We start from the raw sequence: 15,692 nt of genomic DNA, 5'->3' as shown, positions 1-15,692 counted from the left end.
CACTTATCCTTTCAATTTTATATTACCTTCTAAATTAAATCAATATTGAGCAGCGCTCGAAATATAATATCTACCCCGAGAATACCTATACTCTTGGAAGGTAGAAGGGATATTCCTCGGAATTGTGGCGCCTTGTCAAAGGGGTTCTTCTTCGCAGAAATCGCAAACCTAAATATTCGAAGGGTTAAACTGAACTAAATTCAATTCGCCCCATTTGGAAATCCACCCCTAAGAGCTCTACACTTCAGATACAAGTGTCGATCGTATCTCATAACCGTGTTCCGAGGAAAAAAACATGAAACAGTTATTTCGAAAAAACTATGTTTTATTTTCCAAAATATATATTTTTTGGTACCAAGGAAATCAGATAGCGTTCTCTAGAGGCCTTTCATGCTAAACACGGGCTCAATTTGAGGCTAAAATAGAAAAAAAAACATTTTTTTTTAATTACCCGAATGTTTTGCAAAAGGGCTCCGTTTTGTTATATTTTTAAACGAAAATTCGTATGAAAGAGTTCCAGGCATCAGACATCTGCAGCGGGTCCGTTTTCCCAACACGATAGCAATCATAATACATTATTTACCGGTAAAATCTCCCGTTTCGGAGCACAGGGCGTGAAAACATTTTTCACGGTTCATTAAATATGTATAAATCGTTCGTAAAGGCTGGGTCAGTGTTGTTTCCGATGCAATCTAAGTTTTGGTTCGTTTCTCTCGGGTATCTAATGATTTATAATGCCGTAAAAGGATGGATTAATGATTTTATTTAGATTCCGGGCTACCGTAAGTTGAATTATGTTTACGAGTACTCACGGTAGTTTGTTGGATATTTGCTAGCGTGCCTATGCTTATAACAGAGAAGACAAAATAAACCTTATTCCGGTGTTATTGAGACATCCCTTTTGATTCACTATGTGTTGCCCACAAGAAGATTTGTTTGTTTGATTGACCTATCTCGATTTTAAGATTGTCTACTTAATTGTACGAATCAAAGATATCAAATAAGTCCTAGACATATTTAAAACTATGTTATTATCAGCATTTCAAATACTTGATCACTTTTCATGATCAGTAATCTTAATTATACTTGTAATAACCCTTAAAATGTATAGCAGTAGGTTGTTATTGTTATTGATATCTATGAATACACACTGGCCTAATTATTAGTCCGAAAAAAGGTAAAAATAATATTTTAAATAGCACTAGTTAGCTATGCCATCCTACTTTTTGGAAAGCAGGGCTACTTCACGGCAGCAATAGGTAAACAGGTCTGGAAATAAGTATTCATTTTGTCGATTTGGAGTCGTAGTGGGCCTACATGATAAGACGCCTGGTTTACTTGTATCGAGAGATGCGCCAGTGCCGGTGATCGAAGCCCGCAAGAAGGTACCAATTTTGGTAATGAAATACGTACTTAACAAATGTTCAACAACGACTTCCACGGTAAAGGAATAACATTGTGTAACAAAAATTAAATCCGCAAAAATTATAATTCGCGCAATTACTAATGGTAGGGCGTCTTGTGAGCCCGCGCCGGTAGGTACCACCATCCTGCCGGTTTCTGCCGTAAACCAATAATGCGTTTCGGTTTGAAGGGTGGACCAGCCATTGTACTGTAAAAGTGAGACTTAGATGTAATGTCTAAGGACGAGTGTCGACGGTTATTGATGTACGAGGGTTCCGGTTACCATTATATACCAGGTGAGCCGTGAGCTTATCCACACATCTAGGCAATAAAAAAAACAATAGTGACTGTACCGATAATCCGTGAAAATAGCCCGATAATGAGGCTACTGGCAGATCGGTGGTAATATAAAAGAGGTAGGCATATAAAAACATGCATTCTCACAATATAGGGCAATGTTGTTGGAACCCACTTCTAAAAGATAGCTGGGTCTCGTTTATCAAAATGAGCCTTCATAGAGCTCAGCTTCGGAGGGTCTCGGGGGACTTTTAAGCGGACCATAATGTTGCGGCGCTTTGATACTGTAGAATACAAATAGTACATCAATGTTAATAACATAACAATTAAAACATATATTTTTTTATTTTTATATGAACACACGCTAACCCGGCAGACTTCATAGTGCCTCAATCGATAAATAAAAGACCTAAACTTTTGTATAAAATAAACTTAAAACAAATAAAAGGAATCCGAATTTTCATATTTATGTACCTTTTAAACCTTCCCTGGACTTCCACAAATAATTCAAAACCAAAATTAGCCAAATCGGTCCAGCCGTTCTCGAGTTTTAGCGAGACTAACGAACAGCAATTCCTTTTTAATTTTTTTTTATTATTGCTTAGATGTGTGGACGAGCTCACAGCCCACCTGGTGTTAAGTGGTTACTGGAGCCCATAGACATCTACAACGTAAATGCGCCACACACCTTGAGATATAGTTCTAAGGTCTCAGTATAGTTACAACGGCTGCACCCTTCAAACCGAAACGCATTACTTCACGGCAGAAATAGGCAGGGTGGTGGTACCTACCCGTGCGGACTCACAAGAGGTCCTACCACCAGTAAAAACTTGCCTGTGGAATTTGATCACCGACATAATCAAAGTACACCGGGCATCTTATCTTTTAAGTCACAGTGACCTATAATATAACCAGAGCGCAGGGTAGTTTATTAGAGTATTCCCTTTTTCAAACTGCGTGAACCTTAACCCTTTCAAAACGCAAAGAATATATAAACTAGATAAATGAACGCAATTTTCCTCAAAACGTATATTGTTATTGTAAAATGAAACAGCCTTTTCGTGACTTGTATTACATTACATTATTTGACGATCGTCTGGTGTAGTGGTAAGTGACATAGTCACTACACAAGGGGGTCGCGGGTTCGAATCCCGCCAAGGCAAGATATTTTTATGATAAATATAAATGTCTTTTCCAGGGTTATGGATCTATATTAAATATATGTATCTATACTAATATTATAAAGAGGAAAGATTTGTTAGTTTGTTTGTTTCGAATAGGCTCCGAAACTACTGGACCGATTTGAAATATTATTTTTCCATTAGAAGCCGACATTGTCCCTGATGAACATAGGCTACTTTTTTTTCATTTTTTTATTTTATTTTTTTGGTTTTGTAGAAGTAGTTGTAGTATTAGTTCTGCTTCTAACTGTATTAGGTAGGCGCTGACACGAAGGATGGTTTACACAGTGAGTATAAATATGTACTGCTTTGAATAGTTTATTGAAGATAAGTATGTACACAAACAAACTATGACAGGAGTGGTACGATAAAGAAATAACATATAGGAGTAGTAAAGCACTGACACGAACGATGGGTAGCACAACAAATATCGATGAGTACTGCCCGCAGTTTTTTCAGATTCCGAAGTGTTAAACAACTAAAATAGATGATTGTCTGAATTCATAGGCGACAGCGATTTTGTCAAATTGTAAGGCGGTTGCCCAAGTAGTGGCGAGTAAGTGAGTCGCCACAGTTTCATGTGTGTTTTAATGTTTCCGAAGCGAAGCGAGGGCGGGTCGCTAGTGTATAATAAAAATCTTACATTTATTTCCGTTATCTTGTACCTGTAACACAAGTTCTTTACGAACTTATCACGGGACCAGTTAACGTGGCGTGATTGTTAATTGATGAATATGATGATGAATATTTATTTATTTATTTATTTTATTATTATTATTATATTTAGATGTCAGATGATGTTTTCGAGCATAGCTATGTCGGTATGTCTTGTTCGTTAAATGCAGAAAACAAATATTTGTGGATTTGTTTGCGTTCTACGTGTTTGCGACCCGTTTATCCGATTATGTGGAGCGTTGAGCTAGTTCTCACATAAGAATCAGCATACGTTTGATGTCTACTCTATAATATTTGTTATAGATGTGAAAATGAACTTGTTCGTAACCCTGTCGTATGTTAACTACTTAAGATATGATAATGGAGTTTTGCGTACGCGATGGCCAAAAAAAAGAGAAGGTAGGCACATTTTACAAAAAAGAAAACAAATTAGGTACATTAATCATTGACGAACATTAAGCTTTTGTGCACTCCCGCCGTATAAATATCAACATTTTAATATTAATAGATATTAAATAAACTGTATCTTAATAACAAGCTGTATCTTAATAAATAAAGTTTATTAAACTTTGGAAGATAAAATAGTAGATTTTATAACTGGTATCAATGTTTCCAGGCGCCAAGAGAAATAATCGAAGCCTCGACTCTCGGAATCTGCTATAATTTTTTTTATAAATTAATATGCCTTAAAATAAGGTAATATGTTGAATTCACAGCCTGTGTACTCAAAGACTGAACGAAGACAAATAGGTGATTGAGACAAATATGGTTATAAGATTTTTCTCTTGTGTTATGGCTACTGTGTTATGATCCATACGAAACTATATTTACATAGAAACTCCAAAATGTATTTAACAAGTTAGTATTAGTATTTAACAAATAATTTGAGTCACGGTCACGTAGAAAATTGGTCAAAGACATGTATTCTAATATTTTTTTTACTAGCTGACCCGGCAGACTTCGTAGTGCCTCAATCGAGAAATAAAATACCTAAACTTTTATATAAAATAAACTTAAAACCAACAAAAGGAATCCGTCTCACGGGGGACACATCAAAAGAAAAACAAAATTGTTATTTTTATTTAATCCGAGCATTTTCATATTTATCTACCTTTTAAACCTTCTCTGGACTTCCACAAATAATTCAAGACCAAAATTAGCTAAATCGGTCCAGCCGTTCTCGAGTTATAGCGAGACTAACGAACAGCAATTCATTTATATATATATAGATACATATATAGATTGCTTAGATGGATGGACGAGCTCACAGCCCACCTGGTGTTAAGTGGTTACTGGAGCCCATAGACATCTACCACGTAAATGCGCCACCCACCTTGAGATATAAGTTCTAAGGTCTCAAGTATAGTTACAACGGCTGCCCCTCCCTTTACTGCTTCACGACAGAAATAGGCACGGTGGTGGTACCTACCCGCGCGGACTCACAAGAGGACTCACACTCATATTCTCAATAATATATTTTTTTGTAGTATAATGTTAATTTTAGATGTCTTAATTTAACACACAATAATACATAATAGCATGATGTGTCTTTTAAAACACTGCAATTTTCGATAAATGATTACGGTGGTGCAATGTGGTTTCTCGATGAAGCTGAACATCATTTTTATTACAAATATAATTATTATTTCAAGATAATGTCTTTTTTTTTTAAATCAATCGAAAGGAATTATTTCAGGAATAAAAAATAAAACAAAAACTTATATAAATAGAAATAATATATTAAGTGAAATAAGAACATCATATTTAAGAGTTACTAATGAAATCAAACAAGTCAGTCTTGTTACATGATTTCAATTTACCGTAAAATAAACTCTATTTTTTTGCGAAGTTTTCTTGATAACAAAATTATTTTTTTCTCCTTAATTAGGAATTAATCTCAAAGAAATCAAAACTTATTGTAATGCAAGTATACATACACATGCATGCATATACCTATATACATACATAGCTCACCAAAAGTCAGTATTAAAAACCCTATGAAACGCATTCAATACATAATCAAAACGCTAAGGTATAATTAAAATTAAAATAGGAATGCCTGTTATCAACATATAGATCAGTGGCCCAAGCAAAACAACAAAACTAGATACAATGTAATAAATACAATTATAAAAGTATCATCTCAAGTCGCCTTTGAATATTAAAAAAAAACTAATAAAACCTGCTTTTTAAGACTTTTTTTTTAATTTCACAATATCGAAAAGTTCCTAAAACTTAAATTAAATTGTAAGACGCTTTAGACAATATCCGAGCGAAGGTTCACGTTTTAGCAATGTCAAGAATTATTTGCTGTAATCTTTTCCATCCAACAGGCCGTCGCTTGTTTATAAATAACTTTTTTAATTTAGCTACGTAAAATATTCCGGAATTTCGGGAAAATTTTATTAGACGTACAATTCGTACTTGCCCATATGGGGTTTTATATTGGTTTCTTTGATGGTGAAAACGTAATTACGTACTTTGGTTTCATTGTAACACTTCTTGTCGCTTGACATGTATGTATGTATGTTTGTTTGTTCAATTATTTATTTATTCAGCTTAATGCACCAAAGTGCAGTGGCGGACCTAATGCCTAAGTCATTCTCTATCAGTCAACCAAGGGTGGTGTAAAGGGTTCTGTGGCAGGTGTATTTCTTTTTGAGAGATATGAAAAATAATAACAATACTATATACCTATACAAATACTCATACAGTATACATACACAAACACAACATTAGTTGTAATTAACGTATTCTTTGAATGTCAATTTCACTAACTGCAAGACATCAGTGCAAACAAGAGTGCAGTGATGTCGTATGATAGGCCGGAATTTAAAATAGAACGTGCTGTACCAATCCCATATAGTGGCTAAAACGCAAAAAGAAGAAGCAAAATAGAATCAAATAAACTATCTTTGAACTATAATTGAAAAAAAAAGGCACCTCAGCCGGCTTTGTTCAATCACTTCGAAAGATATGCAGTATTTACTGGCCCGAATATATCTCCAACGAAAGTCTCAAATGAGTTTCTATTGAAAAACGGATATACGATGATGTCATGACTAACCAAGAGTAGACAAACTTGACCCACAGTAAAGCCCATTCATTGCTCAAAATAGAACGCCACAGCTAAGCAATGAAAACTCTCTTTGTCCCACCTAAGGAATTTGTGCATTGTAAGGAACATGATAATTTTAGCAATGCCTCTTCGTAAATAGCGCTACAATTTTGGCGACCGGAAGATAACTATTATTATTCTTATCATTAGACAGACATAATGCGTTCTATTGTCTCCTATAATATAATTTAATTGTTTACCTATATAATAGTTATTTAATATTTTGATACTAAAAGTTTTAAGAGATATTAAAATATTGAGTACTAGTTACTTCAATAAATAATATTAATAGATTTTCATTTGCTTTGTCGTTTTCCGAAAATTCGCTATATTAGGAGGACTATTACATCATTACTTACCGACCCATTACTTAATTCTTGTAACAAAAATCGCGGTATATAGGGGTTCTTCGAGTAGTCACAAAGTTTTCTTATAGCATTATGCATAAGTGAACTTGACCGACCCGATCGATGCTTACCGAAAAAAAAGCTCTTTTTCCATTTGGAGCTTTTCAAATACATATTATAAGGCTCGAAGTTTCGAAGTACGTCTACAAAAATCAGTTAGCGCTAATTTTACAATGTTTTCTTCTGTATTACGGATTAATAACGGATATTACGGATGAAAATATTATTACGGATTAATCTCACGTTTGTTATACCACGCATCGGAAATGATAAAAGAAAATACGTAAAAATAAACCGTAAAAATAGTTTTAATTATAGTTACGGTACTTAATGCGTATGATTTCGAAACAAGTTCCTTTTTTAAATTCTTTGCAGTACAAAAGAAACGCGCACACACACACTTACATCTTCTCTCACATTTCATTCTCTCACATTTTCTCTTTCGTACAGATTTATTATTGAGTGTACACATGAATTCCTTCTCGAATCGGATGCCGGACGGATAATACGAGAGAATCGTTTCTCTCAAACGAAACATACGTTGAAAAATACGTGTCTACACACTTTTAATACTTATGACCGAATCGTTTAGTCCGCTATTCAAAGAACACCAAAACTGATTTTTTTTTTTTTTTCTTAGATGTGTGGACGATCTCACAGCCCACCTGGTGTTAAGTGGTTACTGGAGCCCATAGACATCTACAACGTAAATGCGCCACACGCCTTGAGATATAGTTCTAAGGTCTCAGTATAGTCACAACGGCTGCCCCACCCTTCAAACCGAAACGCATTACTGCTTCACGGCAGAAATAGGCGGAGGACAATAATTGTGTGTTTTTATTTATTTTTATACTTGAGGTATTATTGTTTAACAAAAATATTTATTTGTTACTAGCTGACCCGTTCACTTCGTTGTGCCTCAATCGATAAATAAAAGATCTAAACTTTTGTGTAAAATAAACTTAAAACAAACAAAAGGAATCCGTCCGACGGGGGACACATCAAAGGAAAAACAAAATTGTTATTTTTATTTAATTCCGAGCATTTTCATATTGATCTACCTTTTAAACCTTATCTGGACTTATAATTCAAGACAAAAATTATCCAAATTGGTCCAGCCGTTCTCGAGTTTTACCGAGACTAACGAACAGCAATTCATTTTTATATATATAGATTACCTTGTTACAAACAAAAGACAAGTGCGCGCCTTTCTTTACGCCAAGTACGGATAGATGAGCAGGATAAATATCTTATTTCTCAATGAATTACGTCGGATGATAAGAATCGCATTCACAGGGGGAAAACTCAAAGTAGGACAACAAAAATCATAAATGTACACTGACTGCATCACACTTTTGAACGCGCTACGTTGAATTTGTCGATACTGTCTGTTTCACGTTAATACGTACGGTCTATGATTCAACATTTGTTATAGTTTCACTCCTGCTATAATTAACGAAGACTATGTTTACGTGTAACAAACATTGATCAATTACATCATTCGCAACGTAAATTCAACTCTTTATGAAAATTGTTTTTTTGTTTATATATAGGTATATATACAGAAAGGAACCCCGAACATGACCGCTACGCATTTCGAACGTTTTTCAGGTCAGGCAGATTACGATCAAACACCGAACGTTACTTTTTATTACAAACTTCGTGAACGTCTTTAGCGTTGACGCGAGAAGTTTGGAACTAGTTTCTGACCTTTCACCTTTGTGGCGGTTTGGCGATTGGCGTTTATTACCGTGCCGATTTCCGGGCTCGCGTCGAACGAACTTATCGTTGCTTATATTTATATATATGGTATTTCGTAAGTCAATTTATACTTAGAAAGGATTTCACGTTCAGATTTTATGTAATTGTTGATACATTACCGCGTCGCACACATGACGAGCGCGCAACGGTTTTGACTTTCGAATCCAAAGTTTCACGTTGCGATAAAAAAAAGAACCAATCTTATAAATAAATTAAAAATGAGCGACTAAACTCACCGGCAAAATATCGATCTCGGGACGAAACGAAAGTTCAATCGATTTCACATAAAAAGTGTAAAGTTTGAGTGGTGAGGTGCGAGGCGGCGATCGCGTTGAGGCGTGCGCATGGTCGCGTGCACACGGGCGGCCGGCGCGGGGCGCGACGCGGACTGGCCCGGGCGGGGTTGCCGCCGCGCCGCCGCGTTTCCTTGCCCTAAATTCGCGTTACAAGCGGCCGCGGCACGGTAATTGTCGTACCGCTGCCTGCAGCCGTGACGGCCGCACGCCCTATCGATTCGACACGAAGCGCGTACGTTCCGTGAAAGTAAAACTTAACTCGATCGAATGCGATGCGGTCAACGGTTCGCTGACGAAAACGCGATCCCGATGTTTTCTAGGTCACAAACTCGATTAAAACTTCATATTGATTCTTTACCTTTACCGAAAGCCGATCACGTCGTAACTACTAATGGAATGGACCGATCGTGATTGAAGCAAATAATATTAAGTCGATTCAACGATGTTTTCTTTATCGTGAATTTATAATTTTCACGGTCGTATTCAATCGATTAAAGAATTTGAATTTTCACATATATTATACCCGCAATGTTTAATTTTCACATGACAACACAAATGCCACTCCAACTTCTGCAACTATGGAACAGGGAACAACAAAAACATAATGCTACGCTTTGTCTTCGTTCGGCTTTGTAGCGGGTGCTACGTAATGCTACGGCCGCTACATGAGCATCTCTACGAGAACGCTACGATGACTATTACCTTTGCTACGGAAAGAAATACATACACTATGTGAAAATTTAAGTTCATTTTTTTTGCTTAATTTTGAGAATAATCGTAAATACACCGTATCTTTTGCTTAATATGCTAGTTTGCTTTTTTTAATATTCTAGTACTATGTATCTCACATAACGATAGCAAAAATCAACCTATTTTGTTTTTCAAAGCACTATTTCATTTCAAAGATATTTTCACCATTTCAATAGTTAGTTGAAATAGCAAGATTAAACAAAATGAACTACACAATTTTAATCGGAAATATTGAGTCGAATAGCAATGAATTATTTGGCTGGATTGAATGGTAGTATTTATCGTTTATTTCAGCTAGTTTTCTTGTCTTTTATTTGAAAATTTTATTTTATTAAATCTTATTTCCATTTTTTTAAAACTTCATAATTCAAGATTCAGCAAACGAAAGAGTTCCAAGTAAATAGAGTTCGAATAACTCACTAAGCAGTAAAATACTTACTTTTTATACTTTAAGGCTCTAATATGTGTACTAATTTAAAAACTTTAACACATTACGTAGTTAATTCAGACAATTAAATGAATCAGTAAAAATATATCTAATAACAAAAGTATTATCTAGTACTGTCCGTTATTTAGTAGGCTGTTTCCCAGTACTGGTTGGTACCACCCCTTTATCTATTGCAACGAATGAGCATGATACTAATGCAATTGAAACTGTCTTTATATCTGAACGTGAGAGAGGACTTTGAATTAATTGTATCCATTGGCAGTGTTAGCTCCTTAGTTTGGTCACGAATATAGAAGACAATTTACGATTTAAAAACAGCCGTCATTACAATTGAGACTTTGAGCTCATGTATGTGCTTTAGTAACCTAGCCAAGTTTGAAATTCAGTTCGGTGAGAATTGGCGTTGTACTCCATAAATTTGGCGTTGTACTCCATAAGTATAATACAATTAAAACTAACCGTTAATCCCAGATTAATAAATATTTTCAATTTGTAATTTGTGACGATTCAAATACCTTTTAGTTTTCGTGGTCACGGACAACTGAGCTATGATTCGTCGATATTTAAATGCTATGCAGACTTGCGTAAAATTTTTTATATTTACGTTTCCCTATCACATGAAGAACTAACAGCATCTTTAGGTTCACCAGTTTCTATAGCTTGCGTTTTCATTTTCACGATAAGCGAATCCGGGCTTTGGATAAACACCAACCATCTTCTCTATTAATATTATGACATTTTTGTTTAACTCATTGACCTCTCGTACCTTTCGTAGAATTAGCTTGTTTTCTTTATTGAGTATTGGGATTTTGTTAAGCCTTATGAATGGTTCGCGAGATTGTCTGAAGCATTCTCAAAAAAGACGAACATGTGCATTCGATTATTCTTGACTAGCGACCCGCCCTCGCTTCGCTTCGGAAACTGTTATTTATTATTGATTTCTCCACTATTTAATGGATGTAATTATACATATAAACTTTCCTCTTCAATCACTCTATCTATTAAAAAAAACCGCATCAAAATCCGTTGCGTAGTTTTAAAGATTTAAGCATACATAGCGACAGACAGATATAGGGACAGAGAAAGCGACTTTGTTTTATACTATGTAGTGATGTCCGTAATATGCTCGTTGACTTAATCCGAAATGTGGATCTTAGTCTGTTCTATTTGTAAGAGGCTACAGTCGCAGTGCAGACCCCAAGAGTCGAGATATGCTACACTTAAAATATCATAGAAACTTAAAGACTTGAGCTTAAAACACCTTATAGATAAATGCCTAAATACATTCCTGAGTCCATTGCAACGCTGACATCTCCATTAAATATTTGAATTCCATTCATAACAAAATCACTCCATAACGCACAATAAAACATCGAACTGCTAAAATGAAATAAAAAACATAAAAATTTTTTTTACCCAAAATGAATTCTGATACTTGACCGATAGTAATGTCACGATGACCCTTTTGCCTAAAAAAAAAAACTTTAGTGGCATGATGAATGGAATACGCAATTAGAATCGGAATCATCCACTTTCGCGGTAGGGTAACGATCGCTCAGCACTGCGGTCTAATCGAAACGGTCGCGTGAGTCGGTTGCGTGACAGGTTGCTGCGTGTTCACTAGCTTTGTTTGAGATTCTTAAAAAAAAAAAAAAACATTAAATGTAGCTCCTGCTAATGTGCTATGCTGGCCGCGCGGTCACCTGTCATTATTCGACAAATGTGCTAAATTAAAAATAAATCCGCTCCTCCGTATAAACTCCTCATAATCCTCATAAACGATTTTTTTTTAAATAGACACAATCTGATTTTTTTTTATTGCTTAAGATGGGTGGACTATCTCACAGACCACCTGGTGTTAAGTGGTTACTGGAGCCCACGTAAATGCGCCACCCACCTTGAGATATAAGTTTTAAGATCTCAGTATAGTTACAACGGCTAAAACCCTTCAAACCGAAACGCATTACTGCAGAAATAGGCAAGACATGGGTACCTACCCGCGCGGACTCACAAGAGGTTCTACCACCAGTAAAAATATTTTATACGTCGTGAAAAACACTCGAACTGATTAGTCCCCCGGCCACTTCATTTGAGACGTCGACAATGTTTATGTATGAGTGTTTTTACTTTGAATTTTTACCGTCGCGCGGCTCTTTTTTTTAGAAATATCCAACGGAAATGCGAGTGCTCCACTTCAGTGGCGAACTTCTCGTGAAAATGTACAAAAATCTCGGCGCTGTTAATGGATAGAGTGCTCAAACACACAGACCCGAAACATTCATGCAATATAAATGAGCATTTGACGTTTGCGTCAGATATACAGGCATTTGTTATTTTTGTGTTCGGCTTAATGATCTAAATTCGACCTTAATTACTGATGCCTCATCTTGATCGACTTCCTTTAAGATTTAGATTCCTTTTATGTACATATTACATTTTCTCTATTCTCAAAAAAGTCTCTCTTCTATATCGTTCCCTCACTACTGAGGATAGCGATCACATGCGACGTACTTCCAATGTGCTCGATCATGGGTGGCGTGGACTGCATGGTACAGACTACCACCAAGTGCTTGTCTTGCTAGATCTGACCATCTGGCTGGTGTACTGCCCACAGCGCGCTTGCCCTCTATGCGACCCGTAATTATGAGCTTCTCTAATTCATGCCTGGAGACCGCATGATGTGTCCAAAGAAGCTCATAACACGTTCCCGGCAGATGGAATAAAGTCTTTTTCGGATGTCTAGCTGCCTTAGAATGGACTCGTTTTCAAAAAATTACATCATCAAAATATCAGAACATCGGGACATCAGTTGATAAATAGAGGAAAAAATAATACTTAATATACATATGACGGCGTTAACGATATTTATGTTATATAGCACGTGCAATAGGAGTGACTCACACAAGCCAGGCGCGCCGGCCGTGTCGTTCCACTCGTAAACAACAGCTGCAACAGAAGTGACTCATAAGCCAGCTGCGCCGGCTAGTATAAAAAGGCGGAACGTGCCTTGAAATGAACATATAAAAGTAACGACACCCGACGAACATAGGGCTCTCTCAAGTTACCTCCGAAAGGAGCGTATAAGCTTCCACACTTATACGCTCCAGGAGGAGCGCGAACTCCGCGTTGTCATACGTGGAATCCCGAAGGAGCTAGATGCCGATCTCGTCAAGGCTGATCTGATAGAACAAGGCCTACCAGTAAATTCCGTGCACCGCATGCACACCGGCCGCGGTAGGGAGCCATACAATATGGTTCTAGTCGCCCTCCAGCCTACCCCCGAGGGTAAGCATATTTTTAACATACGGACCGTCTGTAAACTCTCCGGTATCGCCGTCGAAGTCCCCCATAAAAAAGGCACTCCTAGTCAGTGCCATAACTGCCAACTGTACGGGCACTCTTCCCGTAACTGTCACGCGCGCCCCCGATGTGTTAAGTGTTTGGGCGATCACGCCACGGCCCTTTGTACTCGCGACCAGAAAACCGCCACCGAACCACCTAGCTGCGTCCTGTGCCGAACACAGGGTCACCCCGCGAACTGCCGTGGATGCCCCCGAGCTCCAAAAATAAATCGCCGCGTCGCCCGCCAAAACCGCCTCCGAGCTTCCCGCCCAGACATCAAAGCCTCAGCACCCTCTGTGCCGAAGGCTAAGCCTGCCTTCGTGCCGGCGCCGGTGCCCAGCGGCTCGGCCTGGGCTAAACCGTTGCCGTACACGAACACGGCTGCAGCTCCTCCCTCCGCGATTCGTCCCGCCCCCGCGATACGTCCCTCCCCCGCGATTCGTTCCTCCCCCGCGACCAACAGTCCGACCGCGTCCGATAATCTCGCTCTAGCGATCGACTTTTTTCAGTCGATCAACTTTGAGCGTGTTAACGCCTTGGGTGACGCCATTCGCGCCGCCTCCACTGCACAACACTTCATCGCCGTTGTGCAGGAATACGCTGACGTATACGCGTCGTTAAATACGTACGTCCTCCCCTCACTCCGCCGGTAATCAATGGCGTACATTAGTAGAATAAAGCCCTTATCCGTAACGATAGGATTTTTTAACGCTTACGGTCTCGCAAATCAACGTGATCAGGTTTGTGATTTTTTGCGTGACCATCAAATTGACATTTTCTTAGTGCAGGAGACCCTACTTAAGCCCGCGCGCCGTGACCCTAAAATCGCGAACTATAATATGGTCAGGAACGACAGGCTCTCTGCTCGTGGTGGTGGTACCGTCATTTACTATAGAAGAGCCCTGCATTGCGTCCCGCTCGATCCTCCCGCGCTCGCTAATATCGAAGCATCAGTGTGCCGAATCTCACTGACGGGACACGCGCCGATCGTTATCGCGTCCGTTTATCTTCCACCGGATAAGATCGTTCTAAGCAGTGATATCGAGGCGCTGCTCGGCATGGGCAGCTCTGTCATCCTAGCGGGCGACCTAAATTGTAAACACATCAGGTGGAACTCTCATACCACAACCCCGAATGGCAGGCGGCTCGACGCGTTAGTCGATGATCTCGCCTTCGATATCGTGGCTCCGCTAACCCCGACTCACTACCCGCTAAATATCGCGCATCGCCCGGATATACTCGATATAGCGTTATTAAAAAACGTAACTCTGCGCTTACACTCGATCGAAGTAGTTTCAGAGTTAGATTCAGACCACCGTCCCGTCGTTATAAAGCTCGGTCGCGCTCCCGATTCCGTTCCCGTCATGAGGACTGTGGTGGATTGGCACACGCTGGGTATTAGCCTGGCTGAATCTGATCCACCATCGCTCCCGTTTAGCCCGGACTCTACCCCGTCTCCTCAGGATACCGCTGAAGCCATAGACATCCTAACGTCACACATCACCTCGACATTAGATAGGTCATCGAAGCAAGTTCTGGCGGAGGACTTCCTTCACCGCTTCAAATTGCCCGACGATATTAGGGAACTCCTTAGAGCTAAGAACGCCTCAATCCGCGCATACGATAGGTATCCTACCGTGGAAAATCGCACTCGAATGCGTGCCCTACAACGCGACGTAAAGTCTCGCATCACCGAAGTCCGAGATGCCAGATGGTCTGATTTCTTAGAAGGACTCGCGCCCTCTCAAAGATCTTACTACCGCTTAGCTCGTAGTCTCAAATCGGATACGATAGTAGCTATGCCCCCCCTCGTAGGCCCCTCAGGCCGACTCGCGGCGTTCGATGATGATGAAAAAGCAGAGCTGCTGGCCGATACGTTGCAAACCCAGTGCACGCCCAGCACTCAATCCGTGGACCCTGTTCATGTAGAATTAGTAGACAGTGAGGTAGAACGCAGAGCCTTCTTGCCACCTTTGGATGCGTTACCACCCGTCATCCCGATGGAAGTTAAAG

At 38.8% G+C, this 15,692-nt stretch overlaps 1 protein-coding gene and 1 long non-coding RNA gene across 6 annotated transcripts in view; one reads left to right on the top strand and one right to left on the bottom strand.

Annotated features, from left to right (window-relative positions):
• SC1 (voltage-dependent cation channel SC1) overlaps positions 1-9,240 on the bottom strand; it is a 170,874-nt gene extending 161,634 nt beyond the window's left edge. For 4 of the 5 annotated variants that reach the window (XM_089735310.1, XM_089735312.1, XM_089735313.1 and 1 more), the window contains exon 1: positions 9,080-9,239. The gene's annotated coding sequence lies outside the window, so the exon portion shown is untranslated. Of the gene's footprint in view, positions 1-9,079 lie in introns of all 5 variants that reach the window. The other variant, XM_089735311.1, reaches the window with a different exon arrangement.
• LOC149500870 (uncharacterized) overlaps positions 1-15,692 on the top strand; it is a 107,176-nt gene that overhangs the window by 86,695 nt on the left and 4,789 nt on the right. The window lies entirely within an intron of this gene.

The sequence above is a fragment of the Bombyx mandarina genome, chromosome 19 (genome assembly GCF_030267445.1).
Source record: "Bombyx mandarina strain Sakado chromosome 19, ASM3026744v2".
Lineage (NCBI taxonomy): Eukaryota > Metazoa > Arthropoda > Insecta > Lepidoptera > Bombycidae > Bombyx > Bombyx mandarina.
Note: the sequence above shows the minus strand (reverse complement) of the source record. Positions and strands in the feature narration are given on the sequence as shown.